We start from the raw sequence: 23,070 nt of genomic DNA on the forward strand, positions 1-23,070 counted from the left end.
GAAAGTTAAGACAAAATGACATGGTAGATGAGTGTGTCCCAAATGGAGGAATAAGATAAAACCCCAGGCTTCGGGTTCAAGATGGTGGAATAGAAAGAAGTGCACTCTTCTTCTCCCATGAGAGCACCAAAATCACAACTAGCTGTTGAACAACCATCGACAAGATGCTGGAACCCACCAAAAAAAGATACTCTCACATCCAAAGTCTAAGAAGAAACCCCATCAAGACGATAGGAGGGGCATAATCATGATTAAAAATTAAATCCCATTCCCGCCAGGTGGGTAGCCACAAACTGGAGAAAAACAATACCAAATAAATTCTCCCACTGTTGTGAAGATTCTGAACCCTATGTCAGGCTTCCCAGCCTGGGAATCTGACAAAGGGACTTGGAATCCCCAGGGAATCTGACCTTGAAGGCCAGCTGGATTTGATTATAATACTTCCACAGGATTGGGGGAAACACAGACTCCAGTCTTGGAGGGAAAATATAAAACTTTGCATGCATCAAGACTCAGAAGAAAGGAGCAGTGACCCCATAGGAGACTGAGCCAAAACTACCTGTTAGTGTTGGAGGGTCTCCTGTGGAGGCATGGGTCAACAGGGGCTCACCACATGGATGGGGGAACTGGCAGCTGCAGTCCTGGAAGACTCCCCTTGGTGTTAACACTCTTAGGGGTCGCCATTAACCCAAAAATGGAGCCCACAGACCATAGAGCCCATAGGGCTCGCTGTCTCAGGCCAAAAAAATTACCAGGGAGGGACTGCAACCCCACCCACCAGCAGATAATTGGATTAAAGCTTTACTGAGCAAGGCCCTGTGCACCAGAGCAGGATCCAGTTATTCCCACCATCAGTCCCTCCCATTAGGAAGCCTATACAAGCCTGTGAGCCTCCTCCTCTGCCAGAGGGCAGACAGAAGAACCAAGAACCATAGCCCCAGAGAGACTAAAAGAAAAGCCACATTACAGAAAATTAATCAGCATGAAAAAGCAGAAAGTTATGTCTCAGATGAAGGGACAAGATAAAACCCCTGAAAAATAATTAAATGAAGTGGAGATAGGCAACCTTCCAGAAAAAGAATTCAGAAAAATGATAAGTGAAGATGATTCAGGATCTCAGAAAAAGAATGGAGGCAAAGACTGAGAAGATGTAAGACATGTTTACTAAAGACCTACAAGAACTAAAGAACAGACAGAAAGATGAACAATGCACTAGAAGGAATCCATAGCAGAATAACTGAGGCAGAAGAATGGATAAATGACCTGGAGGACAGAATGGTGGAAATTACTGCCACAGAACAGAATATAGAAAAAAGAATGAAAAGAAATGAAGACAGCCTAACAGACCTCTGGGAGAACATTAAACACACCAACCTTTGCATTATAAGGGTCCTAGAAAGAGGAGAGAGAGAAAGGACCGGAGAAAATATTTGAAGAGATAATAGCTGAAATTTCCCTAATGTGGGAAAGGAAATAGCCTACCAACTCTAGGAAGCACAGAGAGTCCCAGGCAGGATAAACACAAGGAGGAACACAGTGTGACACACAGTAATCAAACTGACAAAAATGAAAGACACTGAGAAAATACTAAAAGCAACAAGGGAAAAATGACAACATACAATGGAACTCCCATCAGGCTATCAGCTGATTTCTCAACAGAAACTACAGGCCAGAAGGGAATGGCATGATATATTTAAAGTGATGAAAGGGAAGAACCTACAGCCAAGAATACTCTACCCAGCAAGACTCCTTCAGATCTGATGGCGAAATCAAAAGCTTTCTAGATAAGCAAAAGTTAAAGAGAATTCAGCACTACCAAACCAGCTTTACAACAAATGCTAAAGGAACTTCTCTAGGCAGGAAATAAGAGAAGGAAAAGACTTACCTATAGAAAATAAACACAAAACAATTAAGAAAAATGGTAATAGGCTCATGAAAGTGAAAGTGAAGTCACTCAGTCATGTCCAACTCTTTGCGACCCCATGGACTGTAGCCTACCAGGATCCTCTGTCCATGGGATTTTCCAGGCAATAGTACTGGAGTGGATTGCCATTTTCTTCTCCAGGGGATCTTCCCAAACCAGGGCTTGAACCCGGGTCTCCTGCTTCGTAGACAGACACTGTACCATCTGAGCCACCAGGGAAGTCTCATACATATGGATAATTACCTTAAATGTAAATGGATTAAATGCACCAACCGAAAGACACAGACTGGCTGAGAAGAAGAAAACATGTGTATGTATGAACTTCCACTTAGCATTATCGCTCTGCTTGACCCCTGAAATTGTATGTAATTATTTTATATTGTTAGGTTAATCATGTTCCTATTATGGCTTGCAGTTGTAATTATCTTTTATTTTTTGTCTGGCTATTGATTGTGAAAAATAATAAACATAAAGCGTCTGCCTCCGATGTGGGAGACCTGGGTTTGATCCCTGAGTCGGGAAGATCCCCTACAGAAGGAAATGGTAACCCACTCCAGTATTCTTGCCTAGAGAATCTCATGGACAGAGAAGCCTGGTAGGCTACAGTACACGGGGTCGCAAAGAGTCGGACACAACTGAGTGACTTCACTTTACTATTGTGATTATGTGACTATTACTCACTTAATACCATTGTATCATGACTGGTCAACAGAAAAATAATAGAACTCTGTATCACCAAACTACCATTCAATAGAAAAATCTGTAATCACTTTTTAAAACAAGATGCATACCAGAATTATCTTGCAATTTTTTGAAAAATATAAATGCCCAGGTACCGCTTTTTTTTCACCAGAGCTCCAGATATGTTTCTAGAGAGCAGTCATGTTTAAAAACAACTAGACTATATAAGAATCTTTTAGTTTTATCTAGTTTGTTTCACTTTATCTATTTCATATTCAGTGTTCCCATTTCACTTAGTTTATGTTTTCCAATTTCTCCATCTCTTTTGTTTTGATGTTCTTTCTCTAGGGTTTCTCTGATAGCTCAGTTGGTAAAGAATCCACCTGCAATGCAGGAGACTCAATTCCTGGGTCAGAAGATCCCCTGGAGAAGGGATAGGCTACCCACTCCAGCTTCCCTGGTGGCTCAGCTGGTAAAGAATCCAGCTGCAATGTGGGAAACCTGGGTTCAATCCTGGGTTGGGAAGATCGCCTGGAGAAGGGAATGGCTACCCACTCTGGTATTCTGGCCTGGAGAATTCCATGGAGAGAGGAGCCTGGTGGGCTACAGCGCATGGGGTCACAAAGAATCGGACATGACTGAGAGACTTTCATTTTTCTTTCTCAAGTCTTTATCAAGCATACTAGAAAAGCTTTTGTAGAAATATATGAATAATATGTATTATATATGTATTTTAGAAGAATTATTAATTTTTGCCTAGCTAAGCAATTTATGACATTTTGATTCCACCTGGTTTCAATTATTACCAGAATGCTAGATTTCTAATTTAAAAATTAGATAAACACTAAACAACAAAGATTTACTGTATAGCACAGGGAACTATAGTCAATATCTTGTAATAACCTACAATGGAAAATAATTTCAAAAAGAAGATATGTGTATATGTATAACTAAATCACAAAGAAAAAGAATTCTACTTTTTGAAATTTAGGAGTGTTTATTTTTTTGCCAGTTTTTCAAAATGTCCTGTGGAAATCTAGTAACAAGGTATGAGATACAGTATTTTAAGTATATTTGTGTAGGACAGAAGATTAATATAAATTGATGTAAATACATATCTATTATATTTAAATTATTAATGACATCATTCAAGATGCTCCAATTCTTATTTTTTCTGCACTTGATAAAATATTCTCAGAGGAATGTTAATATGTCTCAGTATGATTATATATATATATATTTTCTTTTCCCTTATATTTCTGATTTTTGCTTTATGTACCTTTCTTAGTTATAAGGTGTCTAATGGTTTATGAGATCTATCTTCCTTGTGAATTGTACCTTTTATCATTAAAAATGTTCATCTTTGTTTCATTTAAAAATAAATAAAAAGAAAAATGATAAAACTCTAGAAGAACAACTAAGTGGAGACAGGCAAACTACCCAAAAAAGAATCTGGAGTCATGATAGTAAAGATGATCCAAGGTCTTGGAATAAGAATGGATGCACAGATTGAGAAGATACAAGAAATGCTTGACAAAGACCTAGAAGAACTAAAGAACATACACACAAAATGAATAACACAAACACCTGAAATAAAAAAAATATATTAGAAGCAACCAACAGCAAAGTAAGTGAAGGATATGTGATCTAGAAGACAGAATAGTGGAAATCACTGCTACACGATAAAGAAAAAAGAATGGAAAAAATGAAGACCATCTACGAGACCTCTGTGTTGTTGTTCAGTTGCTAAAAGTCATGTCTGACTCTTTGTGACCCCATGGACTGCAGCACACCAGGCTTCCCTGTTCTTCACCATCTCCCGAAGCTTGCTCAAACTCATGACTATCGAGTCGGTGATGTCATCCAACCATCTCATCCTCTGTCACCTGCTCTCCTCCTGCCCTCAATCTTTCCCAGCATCAGGATCTTTTCCAATGAGTTGGCTCTTTGCATCCAGGAGGCCAAAGTATTGGTGCTTCAGCTTTAGTCCTTTCAATGAATATTTAGGGTTGATTTCCTTTAGGATTGACAGGTTTGATTAAACCAGCCAACCAGCCAAGAGACCTCTCGGAGAACATTAAATGTACCAACAGCAGCATTATAGGAGTAACAGAAGGAGAAGAGAGAGGGAAAGGACCTGAGCAAATATCTGAAGAGATAACAGCTGAAAACTTCCCTATCACAGGAAGGAAACAATTACCCAAGCTCAGGAAGTACAGAGCATTAAAGGCGGGATAAGCCTAAGGTGAAGCATGCAGAGGTACACGGTAATAAGATTTACAAAAAATAAAGACAAAAGAAAAAAAATGAAAAGCAACAAATAGCTATAAGAGAATTACCACAAGATTATCAGTTGATTTATTAGCAGAAACTCTGCAGACCAGGAGAAGGCAATGGCACCAGACTCCAGTACTCTTGCCTGGAAAATCCCATGGACGGAGGAGCCCGGTAGGCTGCAGTCCATGGGGTCGCTAAGAGTCGGACACGACTGAGCGACTTCACTTTCACTTTTCACTTTCATGCATTGGAGAAGGAAATGGCAACCCACTCCAGTGTTCTTGCCTGGAGAATCCCAGGGGTTGGGGAGCCTGGTGGGCTGCCGCCTATGGGGTCACATAGAGTCGGACATGACTGAAGCGACTTAGCAGCAGCAGCTGCAGACCAGAATGGAGTGGCAGGATACATTTAAAGGCTGAAAGGGAAGAACCTGCAAGCAATACTGTACCCAGCAAGGCTCTCACTGAGATTTGACGGAGAAATCAAAAGCTTTACAGACAAGCAAAAACTAAAAGAATTCAGCACCACTAGAACAGTTTTGCCAAAATACTAAAGGAACTTCTCTAGGTGGGGAAAAAAGGGGTGGGGGGGCAACTGCAAACAAGAATACTACAAACTCACTGGTAAAGGAAAGCATACAGTAAAGATAGGACAGCATCCATGCATAAATGTGGTATCAAAACAGCAATCATGAGGAGAGTACAAACTCAGATAATAGGAACCTTAAAATGATCTTGTTTATATATACAGACCACTATATCAGAATCCATGGGAACTGCAAACCAAAAATCTACAGCAGATACACACACACACACACACTTTGATCCCTGGTCACACACACACAGACACACACACACACACACACACTTTGATCCCTGGTCAAGGAACTAACATCCTTCAATGAGGGGGAAGAAGAGGGAGAGAAAGCAATACAACATAGTCATGAAATCACAGAAGAACAAAAGAGGAAGGGGAGAAAAAAGACCTACGAAGACGAATCCAAAGCAATTAACAAAATAGACATCAATAATTAACCTTAAATGTAAATGGTTACTCATTCTGTGAGGCCACCATCACCCTGACACCAAAACTAGACAAAGATACAACAACAACAACAAAAAAGAAAATTACATGCCAGTATCACTGATGAACAAAGGCATAAAAATCCTCAACAAAATACCTTCAAATCGAATCTAATAGCACATTAAAAGAATCATACACCATGATCAAGAAGAATTTATCCAAGGGATGCAAGGATTTTTCAATATTCACAAATCAGTGTGGTATAATGCATCAACAAATTGAAGAATAAAAATTGAATGATCTCAATAGATGCTGGAAAAGCATTTGACAAAATCCAATACCCATTTATGATTAAAAGAAAAACAAACTCTGGAAAGGTGGCATAGAGGGAACATACTTCAACATCATAAAGGCCATATATGACAAACCTACCGCAAATATCATACTCATTTCCTCTAATATCATGAACAAAACAAGGATGTCTACTCTTGCCACTTTTATTCAACACACTTTTAGAAGTCCTAGCCATGGCAATCACAGAAAAAATAAAAGGAATCCAAATTGGAGAAAAAAAAAAAAAAAGTAAAACTGTCACTCTTTACAGATAACATGATAACTCTTTACAGGTAACTGTACATGTACATGTGTGCATGTTCAGACATGTCTGACTTTCTGCGATCCCATGGACTATAGTCCACCAGGCTCCTCTGTCCATGGAATTTTCCAGGCAAGAATACTGGAGTGGGTTGCCTTTTCCTACTCCAAGGGATCTTCCTGACCCAGGGATTGAACTCACATCTCTTCAGTCTCCTGGATTGGCAGGAGGATTCTTTACCACTGAGCCACCCGGAAAGCCCTGAAAATCGTAAAGATGCTACCGGAAAACTACTACAGTTTATCAATGAATTCAATAAAGTTGCAAGATACAGAATTTATATAGAGAGCTCTCTTGCATATCTACAGACTAGCAACAAAAGACCAGAAAGACAAATTAAGGAAACAATCCCATTTACCACGACATCAAAAAGAAGAAAGCACCTAGGGATATACCTACCTAAGGAGGCAAAATACTGATGCTCTGAAAACTGTAAGACAAAGATGAATGAAATCTAACATGACATAGAAAGATGGATAGATAGATGGTGTTCTTGGATACAAAGAATTAATAGTCAAGTGAGTATACCACCCAAAGCAATATACAGATTCAATGCAATCCCTATCAAATTACCAACAGTATTTTTCAAAGAACTAGAACAAAAATCTTAAAATTTGTACAAAGATACAAAAGAACCAAAGCAATCTTGAAAACGAAAACGGATCTGGAAGAATCAGGCTCCCTGACTTCAGGCTACACTATAAAGCTGCTACTGCTACTGCTAAGTCACTCCAGTCATGTCTGACTCTGTGAGACCCCATAGATGGCAGCCTACCAGGCTCCCCCATCCCTGGGATTCTCCAGGCAAGAACACTGGAGTGGGTTGCCATTTCCTTCTCCAATGCATGAAAGTGAAAAGTGAAAGTGAAGTCGCTCAGTCGTGCCTGACTCATAGCGACCCCATGGACTACAGCCTACCAGGCTCCTCCATCCATGGGATTTTCCAGGCAAAAGTACTGGAGTGGGTTGCCATTGCCTTCTACAGTCATCAAATCAGTATTATGGTACTGGCACAAAAAGAGAAATATGGATCAATGGAACAAGACAGAAAACCCAGAAATAAACCCACCCACCTATGGTCAATTAATCTACAACAAAGGAGGCAAGAATATACAATGGAGGTCTCTTCAGTAAGAGGTGCTCAGAAAACATGACAGCTAGATGTAAAAGAATTAAATTAGAAGATTCTTGCGACTTCCCTGGTGGGCCAATGGTTACAAATCTGCCTGCCAATGCAGGCAACACGGGTTTGATCTCTGGTCCAAGAAGATCCAATATGCCTCAAGGCAACTAGGCCCATGCATCACAACTACTAAGCCTGCACTCTAGATCCCATGAGCTGCACATAATGAAGCCTGCACACCTAGAGTATGTGCTACACAACAAGAGAAGCTACTGCAATGAGAAGCCCACACACAGCAATGAAGAGTAGCCCTTGCTCCACCAACTAGAGAAACTCCATATGTGACAAAGACCCAACACAGCCATAAACTGTCAATCAATAAATGAATAAAAATAATAAACTGGAACATTCTTTAATACCATTTACAATAATAAACTCAAAATGAATCAAAGACCTAAATATAAGACCTGATACTATCAAACTCTTAAGAGGAAAATATATGAAGAACACGCTTTAACATAAATCACAGCAGTATCTTTCTCGATCTACTAGAGTAATGGAAATAAACACAAAGATAAACAAATGGGACTTAATTATACTCAAAAGCCTTTGTAAAGGCAACCATAAACAAAATGAAAAGACAACTCACAGAATGGCAGAAAATATTTGCAAACTATGTGACCAACAAGGGATAAATCTCCAAATCTACAAACAGCTCATGTAGCTCAATACCAAAAAAACTCAACCGCAACATGAGTGGAAGACCTAAATAGACATTTATCCAAAGAAGACACACAGATAACCAAGAGAAACATGCAAAGATGCGCAAAGTTGCTAATTATTCAGTTCAGTCGCTCAGTCGTGTTTGACTCTTTGCGACCCCATGAATTGCACCAGGCCTCCCTGTCCATCACCATCTCCTGGAGTTCACTCAAACTCACGTCCATCAAGTCCGTGATGCCATCCAGCCATCTCATCCTCTGTCGTCCCCTTCTCCTCCTGCCCCCAATCCCTCCCAGCATCAGAGTCTTTTCCAATGAGTCAACTCTTCGCATGAGGTGGACAAAGTACTGGAGTTTCAGCTTTAACATCATTCCTTCCAAAGAACACCCAGGGCCGATCTCCTTCAGAATGGACTGATTGGATCTCCATGCAGTCCAAGGGACTCTCAAGAGTCTTCTCCAACACCACAGTTCAAAAGCATCAATTCTTCGGCGCTCAGCTTTCTTCACAGTCCAACTCTCACATCCATACGTGACTACTGGAAAAACCATAGCCTTGACTAGACAGACCTTTGTTGGCAAAGTAATGTCTCTGCTTTTGAATATGCTATCTAGGTTGGTCATAACTTTCCTAAGGAGTAAGCGTCTTTTAATTTCATGGCTGCAATCACCATCTGCAGTGATTTTGGAGCCCCCCAAAATAAAGTCTTGACACTGTTTCCACTGTTTCCCCATCTATTTCCCATGAAGTGATGGGACCAGATGCCATGATCTCAGTTTTCTGAATGTTGAGCTTTAAGCCAACTTTTTCCCTCTCCTCTTTCACTTTCATCAAGAGGCTTTTAGTTCCTCTTCACTTCCTGCCATAAAAGTGGTGTCAAATGCAAATCACAACTACAATGAGGTATCACCTCACACCACTCAGAACAGCCATCATCAAAAAGTCTACAAATAAATGCTGGAGAGGGTGTGGAGAAAAAGGAACTCTCCAACATTGTTAGTGGGAATATAAATTGGTACAGCTACTATGGACAACAGTATGGACATTCCTTAAACTAAAAATAAAGCCATATGACCCTGCAATCCCACTCATAGGCATTTATCTGGAGAAAAACATGGTTTTAGAGGATACATACATCCCAATGTCTACAGCAGCACTGTTATTATCAATAACTATGACATGGAAGCAATCTAAATGTCCATCAACAGAGGAATGGGTAAAGAAGATGTGGTACATATATACAATGGAGTATAACTCAGCCATTAAAAAATGTAACTTACCAAACAGTTTTACAAAGAAATAAACCCATATCAAGCATCTTCCCCAAACATGGTATAAATTAGAAATCAATCACAAGAGGAAAACTGAAAAATTCACTAACATGTGAGATTAAACAACATGTTACTGAACAACTAATAGGTCAACAGAAAAATCCCTGGTGGCTCAGATAAAGAATCTGCCTGCAATGCAGGAGACCTGGGTTGAGAAGATTCCCCTGGAGAAGGAAATGACTACCAACTCCAGTATTCTTGCCTGGAGAATTCCATGAACAGAAGAGCATGGTAGGCTACAGGCCATGGGGATGCAAAGAGTCAGACACGATTGAGCAACTAACACACACATGCAAAAATACCTTGAGACAAATGAAAATAAAATACACCAAAATTATGAGGTTCAACAAAGTAGTTCTAAGAGGGAAGTTCACAGTAACAAAGGCCTACCTGAAGAAACAATAAAGATGCAAATAAACAACAGAACATTATACTTCAAGGAACTAGAAGAAGAAAAAATGAAGTCCAAAGTTAGTAGAATGAAGGAAATAACAAAGATCAGAGTGGAAATGAATGAAATAGAGACCAAAATGACAACAGAAAAGATCAATGAAACTAAGAGGTGGTTCTTTGAAAAAGTAGACAAAACTGACAAACCTTTACAAGGGATACCACAGAAATATAAAAGATCATAAGAGATCACAATGAACAATTAAATACCAATAAAGGGGACAACATGAAAGAAATGAATACATTCCTACAAACACACAATCTTCTAAGAGTGAATCATGAAGAAATAGAAAATGTGAATAGATCAATTACTATTAGGGAGACTGAATCAGTAACCAAAAATCTCCCAACAAAGAAGAGCCCAGGATCTGAGAGCTCCATTGGTGAAGTCTACCGAACATTCAAAGAATTAATACAAACCCCTCCCAAACTCTTTCCAAAAAACAGAAGAGAGAAAAAACAACAACAATAACAACAAAAACCAGAAGAGGACACTTCCAAACTCATTTTAAAAGGCCAGAATTGGGCTGATACTAAAACTAGACAAGGATATCAAAACAAAGAAAACGACAGTCCAGTATCCTTGATGAACACAGAGGAAAAATTCTCAACAAAATATTAGCAAATGAAAATCAACAGTACATTAAAAGAACCATATATTATAATCAAAGGGTTTATTCCAGGGAGGCAAGGATGCTGCAATACCTGCAAATCAGTCAATACGATGTACTACATTAACAAGATAAAGGATAAAAATCATATGATCATCTCAATAGATGCAGAAAAAACACTTGAGAAAATTCAACATTCATTCATTATTAAAATTCTCAAGAAAGTGGGTACAGAGGGAGTGGAAAGATATATGTACAGGTCTACCGCTAACATCATATTCAAAAGTATAAAGCTGAAAGTTTTTCCTCTATGATCAGGAACAAGCTAAAAATGTCCACTCTCATCACTTTTATTCAATGTAACATTGGAAGTGAAGTGAAGTTGCTCAGTCTTGTCCGACTCTTTGTGATCCCATGGACTGTAGTCTGCCAGGCTTTTCTGTCCATGGGATTTTCCAGGCAAGAGTACTGGAGTGGGGTGCCATTTCCTTCTCCATTTTCTGCCATTTTCTTCCTAGCATTGTAAGACCTAGCCAAAAAATTAGGCGAGAAATAAAAAGCATTTAAACTGAAAACAAAGAAGAACTATCAATATTTGCAGATGACGTGGCATCATATATAGAAAACTCTTAAGACTCCATCAAAAAACTGTTACAACCAATAAACAAATTCAATAAAACTAAAAGATACAAAATCAATACAGAAAAAACTTTTGTTATACTAATAAAATAATGGCTCAGTCAGTAAAGAATCCACCTGCAATGCAGAAGACCTCGGTTAGATCCCTGAGTCAGGAAGATCCCCTGGAGGAGGGCATGGCAATCCACTCCAGTATTCTTGCCTGGAGAATCCCCATGGACAGAGGAGCCTAGTTGGCTATATTATAGTCCATGGGGTCACAAAGAGTCAGACATGACTGAGCAACTAAGTACAGCACAGCACAGAGAAATTAAGACAATCCCATTTACAACCACATCAAAAAGAACAAACTACCAAGGAATAAATCTAATGAAGGAGGTTAAAGACGTATATTCCTGAAACTACAAGACATTGTTGAAAGAAACTGAAGACAGAAAAAAAGATAGTACATGCCCATGAATTGGGAGAATTAATATTGTTAAAATGTTCATACTGCCTAAAGCAATCCACAGATATCAAAATTCCAATGGTATTTTTCACAAACAGAGAACAAACAATCCTAAAATTTACATGCAGTCACCAAAGACCTCCAATAATCAATGCAATCGTGAGAAATAAAAATGCTGGAAGCATCATGCTTCCCAGTTTCAAACTATATTACAAAGCTATACTAATCAAAACAGTATGGAGTTAGCATAAATACACATATAGATCAATGGAACAGATAGAGAGTTCATTACAACACAGAAGCCAAGAATATATATTGGGAAAATGACATAGTCTCTTCAATAAATGGTGTTGAGAAAACTGGACAGTCACATGCAAAACAATAAATGGACCACTATATTACACTATGCACAAAAATTAATTCAAAATGGATTAAAGACTTGAACATAATACTCTAAACCATAAAAGTCCTAGAAGAAAACATAGGCAGTAAGCTCTTTGACATAGGTCTTGGTAATTATTTTTGGACCTGACATCAAAAGCAAAAAAACAAGTGGGATTACTTCAAAACAAAAATGCTTCTACACAGAGAAAGAAACCATTAAGAAATGAAAAAGCAACCTATAAAATGGGAGAATTTTTATTTTTTTAAACCATTTATCATTTATTATTTTTACTTTACAATATTGTATTGGTTTTGCCATACATCAACATGAATGGGAAAAAATATTTTCAAATCACGTCTCTGATAAAGGACTAAGATTAAAAATAGACAAAGAACTCACGTAACTCAATAGCATGGGAGAAAATCTGATTAAAAAATTGGCAGAAGATATGAATAGACATTATTCCAAAGACGACACACAGATGGCCAAAAGGTACATGAAAAGCTGCTTAACATCACTAATCATCAGGGAAATGTAAATCAAAAGCACAATGAGAGACCATCTCACATCTATCAGAATGACTATTATTAAAAAGATAAGACATACCAAATGCTGGCAAGGATGTAGAGAAAAGTGAATGCTTGTGCACTGTTGGTGGTAATGTAAATTGGTGCAGCCACCATGAAAAACAGTAGGGAGGTTTCTCAGAAATATTAAAAATAAAACTAACATATAGTACAGCAATTCTGTTGGGGTATTTATCTAAAGAAAACAAACCACTAATTTGGAAAGTTATATGCACCCCCATGTTCACTGCAGCATTATTTATAATGGTGAAAATATGGAAACAACCTAAGTGTCCATCAAAGAACAAACGAAGCAAACTATGGTATATATACACAGGGAGAGCTCATTTCTAGCATATAGTAAAGAACTTCTACAAATCAGCAAGTCAAAATAAGCAAGGAAGTACATGACACATTTCTGAAGGAATTCTACTGAAAACAGTTATAAAAGCACAACACCTAGATCTAGTTATAAATATTGACACTTTAAGATTTATAAAGTAAAACACTTTACCATATATTAACGGTTGCAAAACTGTCAGATGCCAAGCCAGTTTTCTCATTCTCTAGTCACAACTCTAAAACAAATATGTATCATTGAAAAAGTCCCATTTAAGAAATTTTGCCTACTCCAAAGTCAAAAACTGAGACCTACCTACATACCCATCAACAGTAGTTGATGGATAAAGAACAGGTAACAACTATACATGATGTAGATAAATCTCATATTCATAATTTGAGGTTTATCTATATTCTAATGCTGCACAAGAGACTACAGTAGGATTCTATTTATATAGAATACAAAATAGGCAAAAAAAATCTCTGATGTTAAAAGTCAGGGAAATGGTTAGAGGGCAGTAAGTGACCAAAAGGGTACAAAAAGGGGTACCTAATTTTCAAAATTGATTAGAGGATATGAGAGCAAAAAAGTTTGAAGTCCACTGCTTTCAGGGCAAAGCACAGAAATTAAATAAAAATTTTAAAATGCAGGTATCATACAATATGCTAATTACCAAAAAATACTGCTAGAGCTCTCAAACCAACTGGAGATTCTTAAACTTACAGTGACAGTCGTTTGTAATTATTCAAACCTCAAAAGATAAATTGATTTATATCTAGATTAGTGACTAATGCTGATTCATAAAGATGCAAGACAAGCAACATGATCTTATAAGGGTTTTAGTTTATTTTATTCAAGTAAGTTGATTTACAGTGTTGTCTTAATTTCTGCAGTACAGCAAAGTGATTCAGTTATATATACATTCTTTTTCACATTTTTCTCCATTATGGTTTATCACAGGATACTGAATATAGTTCCCTGTGCAATATAGCTTTTCATTAAATAAGAGGTTCTTTCAAATCTTAGAAATGAATAGACTGACACATCTAGTCAAATCTCCTAAATTCACAAAGAAACTAAGGTCCTTTGAAATTGGGTGATTTGCCCAAGGTCATAAGCAGCTCTTGATAAGTAGAAACAACTGAAGCTATTTAAGTTCTCCCCCTCCCAGTTTTCCATAAGTTCTAGGGCACTTCAACCCACTAAGGGTTTGTTTATTGGCAGGGTCCCTTAATACATACCACATTCAATGAAAACATTCTCATCCAAATGTTACCAACACAAAATTAATTTGTTTGCCATACATGACTAATAGCCAAATACTATTTCTGGGGCAGAAAAGATAAGACTTCCTAAAGTAAAGTTCATGACGTGCAACCTAACAGATAACTTTCTGTTTACACTAAATGATGACTGTGACATCAAATAGAAGGCATAAGTGATAATTTAGAATGACAATGGCACCTATAGCATACAGTACTCCTGAAAAAGACAAAATAATGATCAATCATGACCTCACACTGAGGTCAATACATAAACAAATGTGCTAAATTAACAAGTTATTGTACAAACTTAACATTAATTTCTCAACCAGAATTACGACTACTTTCTGCAATTCATTCCACTTAGCTTCTATATCCAATATGAAGTATGTCTTCTATATATCTTTAACGATTTTAAAAGATGTCTTGTCATTCTGAAGCTAAATCCATTGAAAGCAAACAAACAGTACATGAAATAACCCATTCAGTTCAACATACTTCTAAATTATAAAAATGCTTTAGTCTCCACCCTAACACCACAGCATTCTTTCCTCTATCATAGGACTCTTCCTTTATTTCAAACTATAAAGTTCACTGCCAAGATGAATCCCTGAACTAGACATCCCCAGGGGAGACACCTGGCCTTTTGAGGACCTGCAGAAAGATTAAATCAGAAAATGGTTTTATGGCCACAGAAACTTATCCCCTAAAGGTTAAAAATGACCTAGTAACTAAATGCAACATGGTACCCTCAAATGGATCCTAAAACAGAACAGGACATTAGTGGGAAAACTTGTGAAATCAAATAAATCTCAGTTTAGCTAATAATAATATACCAATGTTAGTGTCTTAGTTTTGACAAACGTACCATTGCTACATACACCTGGATGAAGAGTATATGGGAACTCTGTTCTATTTTTGCCTATTTTTTTTAAAAATGACTTAGCAAGAACTACCAGAAGTCAAAAAATTTATACCTCAATTCTGATCCACAGTCAGTATTTTCAGGCAATGCATCTCCACATCCCTACAAGGCCTAAAACGGGGATGAGAAGATACACACAGAAGGGACTCTTTACTTAAAGAGTAAAGAGTCACCTATTTCTCCAATGCTTCAATATTATAAAATTAACTCCCAGAAAAGCCTCAAAAAAAATGCTTATTTTAGGCAGGGATGAAAATGAAAAGTTATGAAAGTATTTTTCAGTGGAAAAGGAGGAGAACAATCTTATTTGACTACAGCAGATATGTACAATGAACAGCCAAAGTTTAATAATACATACACACACACACACACATAACATTTCTTATGCACTCACCAATGGGCCAAAGGGCCAGGTGCTGTTTTAATTGCTTTGTATTTATTAACACATTTAACACTGCCCCAAACCTTGTAAAGTAAGCAGTACTTACATCTACATTTTACATGAGAGGTTCCATGACAACAGAAATTTGATGGCAACCACTAGGCATGCTGCAATCCATGGGGTCACAAAGATTCAGACACAACTTAGTGACTGAACAACAACTACACTACATAGCTGTTTGAGGAGGCAAGCCAAGAAAAACCTCCTCCCTTCTAGAGACCAGGTCCCACTACTTACCCTGTGCTTAGCTTCCATCACAAAAGAAAGCTCTCTGCCCAAAGGCTTGGGAGTCCTTGCAAGAATTGTGAACGAATGTGACCCCAACACACCATCTTCAAGATTGTGCTCATAATCTCTCTGTACCCGATGAACTCAGTGCATATTCTTGTTGAGACATTGTTATACATAGAAGTTCATTTTTATAGTACTATCAGTCCTCAGATTCAGATATGTTGGGCTGGCCTGGGAATCCGAAGGCCATATGGGACATTATTTCTGTGGGAAATTGGTGCCGATTTTCAAAAAGTAATACTTATAAATGAACCATTTAGAAATTAAGGCTCTCTCTACATAGATTCTGGCCTTATACTTACACAAATTTTAATAAAGACTCTGTGGTTATTCAAATAAGCCAGTTTTGCTCATAATGTCAAAGTGGCACAGTTCCTTTTGTCTAACATAATAGAAAATGTTATTGGAAAAAATTAGTTTAATATTTTATGGATTTTCTGCATTGTGGCCGATTTTGGACGTATCCAACATTGAATATACTGCTCTCACTGCCACTCCCCCCAAGTTTTGCATTAAAAAACTATTACAGAATAAACAAATATATCTTACACATACACACAAACCCACAGAACACAACAGGAATCATATCAGAAGGTAGTTAAAGTAGTAATAGCAGCAGTAATAATGATGATGATAAAGTAACACAGAACTAACTCTTTTTGAGCATTTGCCATTGCCAGGCATATTTTAAATACTACGCATCCTCTGGCTCATTTAACCTTCATGAAAGTCCTGTGAGGTGGATATTACATTATCCCAATTTCAAAAATGAGGAAACAGGTCAGAGATTAAGCAACTTGCCCAAGATCACAGAGCTAGTTAGTTTGAAAAGTAAGATTTGAATATCTGAGCATTTTACCCCTAGAGATTATATTTTAACCACTGCAATCTGTGTGCAACTAAATAATTTGGTAAACTCTTAAAGGGCATGAGAGTGCACTTGGTGGCTCAGTCATGCCCAACTCTTTGTGACTCCGTGGACTGTAGCCTGCCAGGCTCCTCTGACCATGGGATTCTCCAGGCAAGAATACTGGAGTGGGTTGCCATGCCCTCCTCCAGGGGATCTTTCCGACCCAGGGATCAAACCGGTGTCTCCAGCACTGGTCCGTGGATTCTTCACCACCTTCAACAAAGGGCACTTAACTCTAATTCATTTTCTAAACGAGTGGCTTGGAGACAAAAAAGCAGGGCCCATCTTGCCTTTTAGTAGGAATAAGTGAAAGTTGTGTCTGACTCTTTGCAACCCCATGGACTATACAGTCCATGGAATTCTCCAGGCCAGAATACTGGAGTGGGTAGCCGTTCCCTTCTCCAGGGGATCTTCCCAACCCAGAAATCGAACTCGGGTCTCCTGCATTGAAAGCAGATTCTTTACCAACTGAACTATCAGGGAAGCACTTATTAGCAATATGTCCTTCAAACAAGCTAAGACTGAACACATTTAGGAATAACAAAATTTAAATGTATTTTGCTTTGCTTTTATCACCTTGAAATTCCTTGTTTGAACAATACAAACGGTGGTAACAGCATGCAACTTTAACAGCAAACTAGTAAACTTAAAACACACTGTCCGTGTTTATCACTAAGTAAAGAAACTTGGGTAAAATAACTGCAATAGTTCCAATACCCTTGAAAAGTTTCAGAACAGCAGCAAGAAACAGTGGGAACAAGATATTCTTTCATGATAGAGAAAAACTCTGTTCTTTCCACAACACTGTAACATCTGCTCCAAGGACAAACATTAATCCTGGACAGACTGAACTTCAATTGTATTTCAAAACATGTGTCTAAATTCAGAAATTCTCCACTGACCATCTAAAAAGACTATCAGCTTATCTCTGCAAAGAGCCACCTGATTCCCCTAACATGTAATTTTGGAGAGCTAAACATCTGCTCCCTACCATTCCACTGAGTAACAAAAAGCACACCACCCCAAACAACTTCTGGAGCGCAAGCTGGTTTTTTCAGTCATCTACCTGAGCCTCGAACTTGCCTTCCCAGGAAACAAAGATCCAATGTGCCAAGCTTCCAAGACAGTCCACTAAATCTTAACCATAAGGTTACAGACGTATAATAAAATACTGAACCTTCATGAGCAATGTTTCTATCAGAAACCTCATTTAGCAGTCAAGAATAAAAGAGTATCCTTGCCCCACTAAACCTTGGGAGTAGAAAAGAATTCTTCCCTCCTCTTAACTGAGTCAGCTCCCCTAGAACCACAGGCGTAGGCTTCCATGATCAAGGCCACGCAAGAGGAAAGGTATAAAAGAGGGCAGTGGACAGTGTACTAGGCTTCAGAGTTAGAAAGACAAAAAGACAGCGCTGTGGTGGAAGGAGATCCTGGGATGAGAAGGCAACACCTACTTGGGAGTAAAGGAAGAAGGGTGGGATGGCAGCTAAAAGGAGCAAGGCAAAGCCTGTGAGGGTTGGGCTGGACTGCAAAAGACAATGAGGGAATAGCAGCTACTCCCACAGCAGATGGGCTGTTACAAGCTTTCCCCCCTAATGCTTAGGAGAAGAAAGAAACCACAGGAAGAGTCTTGACAAAGCCTCCCTCTTTCTGGCTACTCTTGTGCAAGAATGCAGTGAGTTAAGGGGTCTTGACCAGGTCCCTCTTGACCTCATAGAGCACAAGGATCTGGAGAAGGGGAGTGGACCTACAAGAGTTTTGTTGCCTTCTTTGTCATCATCCATTCTGCCGAGGACCTCAGTGTCAACTGAGAACTAAGGGAAAGCTCCAGGTACCAACAAAAACAGGGTCAGAAAGAGAGGAAGGAAAGTAAGGACAGAAATTTGAAGCAGGGGGGAAGTAAGATATTGGAGGGTCAGACAAATAAATTAACAGCGCTGCCAATGGATCAAAGTATCATATGTTCTTAAATATTTAGAATTCATTTTGACAGTTTCAAATATTTCATCAGGACCATTTCACTTTCCGACATGAATATTTGTGGTCATGGTAATAAACTGAGGCTTATTATGAAGAAGGTATGAAGCTAAACTTCTAAATACATATAAGACAATTTCCTGGTATCTTTTTTAATACAGTGGCAATATAAATCATTTCAGAAAGGCTTTTTTATTTACTTGGTGAGCACTCACTTACATTATCATTTATTGACTTTTTTGGCCCAGTAGCCCAAATATCATGAGTAATTAACCTTCACAAATAAGGAATTATTTAACCCGTTCTTGGGAGTGTACCTATTAAGAAAAACTTGCTCAATCATTACCAAAGATGACCCATGAAGACTTCAAGATATTTTATTACAAGCAAAGCTCCAAACTCCATAAAACATGAACAGATGCTGAGGAGCACAGGACTTCTTTTTCCTCCACCCTCTTATGCCCATGTTTCCAGAACTTCCAGCCTGGGTTAATTAATTTGACAGGTAAACTTAACCGAATGACCTCCTAGAAGATGAGTGCCAGCACTTAGCATTTGTTTTCTTTTCTTTTCTTTTTTTAATTTCAGCTTTCAGTGGTTACTCTTCCAGTTGAACTCTCTCTTGAGCTGAGGTAACGGTCAGGTAGGCAAGTTCAGCATCATGACAAACATGCCAGAGCACAGACCAGTGGGGGACAAAAGTGAACAATGGGCCACTGGGAAGATGTTTCTACTGTTTCACCAACATGGTCTTTCACTCCCTAGCCCCGTTAAAGATTATGCTGGATCCCAGAACAGCTGCTGTATTTTTCTGCAAAATACAAACTCAGTCCAAAACCTCTGTACTAAATTAAAGAGAAGAAAAACAGCATCTGCTATCAAGTACTTCACTTGCTGGAGAAGATAGGTGGTTGGGTGAGTAGGTGTGTGGATATGTGTGCATAAACCTCCAAGTTATGATAAAGCAAATTCAAATCCTTATAAATAGTTTATATTTTATTGTAGTCATATAATTTCAAAAACTACTCAGGACCAGAATAAACAAGATATTTGATCTCTGAAGTATCTTTGGCAGGCTGAAACTGAAGGCAAAGTTACTGAAAACATCTGAATTTCAGATAGGTCACTACCGGCTACTAGGAATTCTCACTAATCAGCAGGCTTGTGCTAAAATGTTATCCTGGCTAGAAAATTGTCACATATGAAAAGGAAAAAAAAAAACAGATAATTTTCAACCAAGGACACTGACTGCTTTCAAGATTACCAACAGAACTGAAAGATTTCTTTGTAATAAAAATTTCCATTTTCCCAAAATGTGTATTAGTCAGCACATATACTTATGCAGAGTACAGCAGAAAAAGCACATATTCTAGAATCAGACACACATCATTTTGAGTTCTAGCTCCACAATTTACCAGCTATATGACCTACTCAGGAAAGTTACTGAAGAATACTGGAGGTTAGTGTCCTTATCTGTAAAACAAAGATAATATTATTACCTTTAGCACACGGTAGCTATGAGGATTAAATGCAAACATACATAACCCACCAAGCCCAGTGTCTGAGTACTCAATGTTTGCTCCCTTTGCTCCAATACAAACTGTACAGAGTGTGTTGACAGTATCAAAGATACATGTGGAAGAAAATTCAGAGTGACAGAACACAGATTATCAAGCCCTGTCAAACGTAAAGATAAAAATCACCTATGTAATATTTACCTTCACTAAAGTCCGTTGATTAAGAAAGCTGTAAGGGGGAACGTGCTAAAATTCAAACACTTCCTATCATGGAGGCATTTAAAATTATGTATGTATATATGTTTGCATCCTTCAGGTATTCATAAAAGATACCATCACAAAACTTACCATGGCTAATACAACACTGTAAATCATCTTTACTCCAATAAAAAAAATTTAGGTTCGTTAAAAAAAAAAAAAAAAAAACCTTACCAGGGGTGATGCCTATGGTACAGCTTTTAAAAGCTAGGATGATGCCTTTAAAAGCGAATACTGTGAAACATTAAACTCTCCTCTCAAAAGCCCTTTCTTAACAGAAATGTTTCTTTCTTCTTACAAATGTTCTGGTATATTATTGCAAAATATCTGCAAAGCAAAGACATAAACTAAATCCCCTTATCGTTCCAAAAGGAAAGTGTAAAAGAAACGAAGTTTGTCAAGTAGTTCTTCTTTCCCATTCATTCTTGTTCTTTTACAAACCAGAATGCATGACAAGCCAAAATTATTGTCTGATTGACAAATGTCACTGAGGAACTCATGGAATTGACAAGCCGTGTCTGGACCAAAGGTGACAAGTTTTCTTAAGCAATTTAAAATAAATTACGTTTCAGTAAGGACAAAAATGCTTTGCATCAACAGTATGAACTTTTGATTTTACATGCAGCTTACTTTTTAACCTACCTTGTCCCCCATCCCCCCCCCCCCCCCAAGTCCTGAGTTTATTTAGGCACTTTAATGAGCCGCCACACAGCACTAAACTATAGAACTCCAACTGGGAATAACTCTGTTTTGGACCTCAGAGGACTGCTTGTGTGATCTTCTTTAAAAGAATGTCGACAGTATGTTCGCCTTACTCCACACCTGCCAACAATCATTGGCAAACGTCTTTTCGAACAGTTAACTCCTATCGCTACTAGTCTTCCCCAGGTTCTCTCAACACCCTCAACAACCCCAACCTTGCTAGTCTTCATTCCCAAACGCTTTTGGGGGGCTTGAAGCCAGTACACAGAGGTTCACTATTTGCAATGCCCAGGGTGCCGGCGAGGAAGGACATCATCCCCTCTGCTGGGGGGCGAAGGCCAACCCAGGCCCCCGGCCACTCCCTCTCTTCTCGGCCTCCCGGGGCGTCCCGGGCGGGCGCGCCAGGCCCTGCGCAGACCTCCGGCAGCCCTGCAGTGCTCCGAGTCCGCCGCAGCCTCAGGCCGAGACGAGTCCCCGGGACACCTGCAGACCAGCACACGCCCACCGCCCGGGAGCGGGGTCACCGAGACGACCCCGGGGCCACTCCCGACGCCCCGGCTCGGGCAGGTGCCGGGCCTCCTCGCGGACACTCACCCGCAGCCGCTGCTCCCTGTTCGCCGCTGCCGCCGCCTCGCCCTCACACCAGTCGCCAGCTCCCGCGGGGGGTCCGGGCCCGGCGCCGCTTCCCCGCCCGACCCCCCTTGGGTGCGCGCCGAGCGGGGCCCGAGTCCGATGAGAGCCGCCGCCGCCCCCTTCCCTCCCTCCTCCTTCAGTGCGTCCCTCCCACCGAGGCCCGCCTCGTATTTCCTGGATCCGGTCTCGGCGAGAGCTTGGCAAGCGAACCTCCAGCTTCAGGGCTCGCGTTGAGCGCCGTCGCTCGCCAGGCACAAAGATGGCGCCGCCGGGGACGGCCGATGGCGATCTCGCGAGGCTTCTTACACACACACGGGAGGGCGGGGACCCATGGGAAAGGCGGTCAATGAGGATAGCCTGAACTGACTTCAAAGGCTACCCCAAATCGGAAACCCGCAGCACCAGACGAAAGTTACTGCGCCTGCGCGCGGAACGACGAGGACGCATGCCCACAACAACTCCTGAACTAGTACCCGGTTCTCCGTGTTTTACCTGTTTCCTCCGGAGGCGCGGGGCAGAGACGGAGGGGGCGGAGTAACCTAAACTGAAACCCGGGCAAGGACTGGGCGGGACCCGGAGGCGAAGTGAGCGACGTCACTTAAGGCTTGGTCATCCCTCGAGAGCTCAAACAACCTGCACACTTTGGAGGCTCTGGGAATCCTCCAACCTTTTCCTCTCCCTACTCTCCCTGTCACCGAGTATTCTTTGCAAAAAGCCCCAGCTGCCCCTTTATCCTGTTCTCGGTTCGCTTGCTGTGTGCAACCACAGTCCTCCTGTTTCCCACGGCACCATCTAACTTTCTCTTTCATTTGGGCGCTACAGGAGCCTTCCAAATCTCATACTAAAACAGCTGCTTTTGTTCCTGTTTTATTTTTCCTCGCTCTTTCATTTATTCATTAATTCAAACTCAGTGTTTTTGAGAGTTTTTCCTATGTGCCAGTCACTGAGGAAACATGTGCTCTGACCTCATGGATTTG

General features: G+C 39.7%; 1 protein-coding gene across 10 annotated transcripts in view; it reads right to left on the reverse strand.

Moving 5' to 3' along the window:
• Positions 1 to 22,646, reverse strand: part of TAB3 (TGF-beta activated kinase 1 (MAP3K7) binding protein 3) — a 92,708-nt gene extending 70,062 nt beyond the window's left edge. For 6 of the 10 annotated variants that reach the window (XM_042242255.2, XM_060407868.1, XM_042242254.2 and 3 more), the window contains exon 1: positions 22,055 to 22,354. The gene's annotated coding sequence lies outside the window, so the exon portion shown is untranslated. Of the gene's footprint in view, positions 1 to 22,054; positions 22,355 to 22,585 lie in introns of those variants that run through there. The other 4 variants (XM_060407866.1, XM_060407869.1, XM_060407865.1 and 1 more) reach the window with 1 other exon arrangement.
• Positions 22,647 to 23,070: the final 424 nt, after the last annotated feature.

The sequence above is a fragment of the Ovis aries genome, chromosome X, assembly GCF_016772045.2.
Source record: "Ovis aries strain OAR_USU_Benz2616 breed Rambouillet chromosome X, ARS-UI_Ramb_v3.0, whole genome shotgun sequence".
Taxonomy (NCBI): Eukaryota; Metazoa; Chordata; class Mammalia; order Artiodactyla; family Bovidae; genus Ovis; species Ovis aries.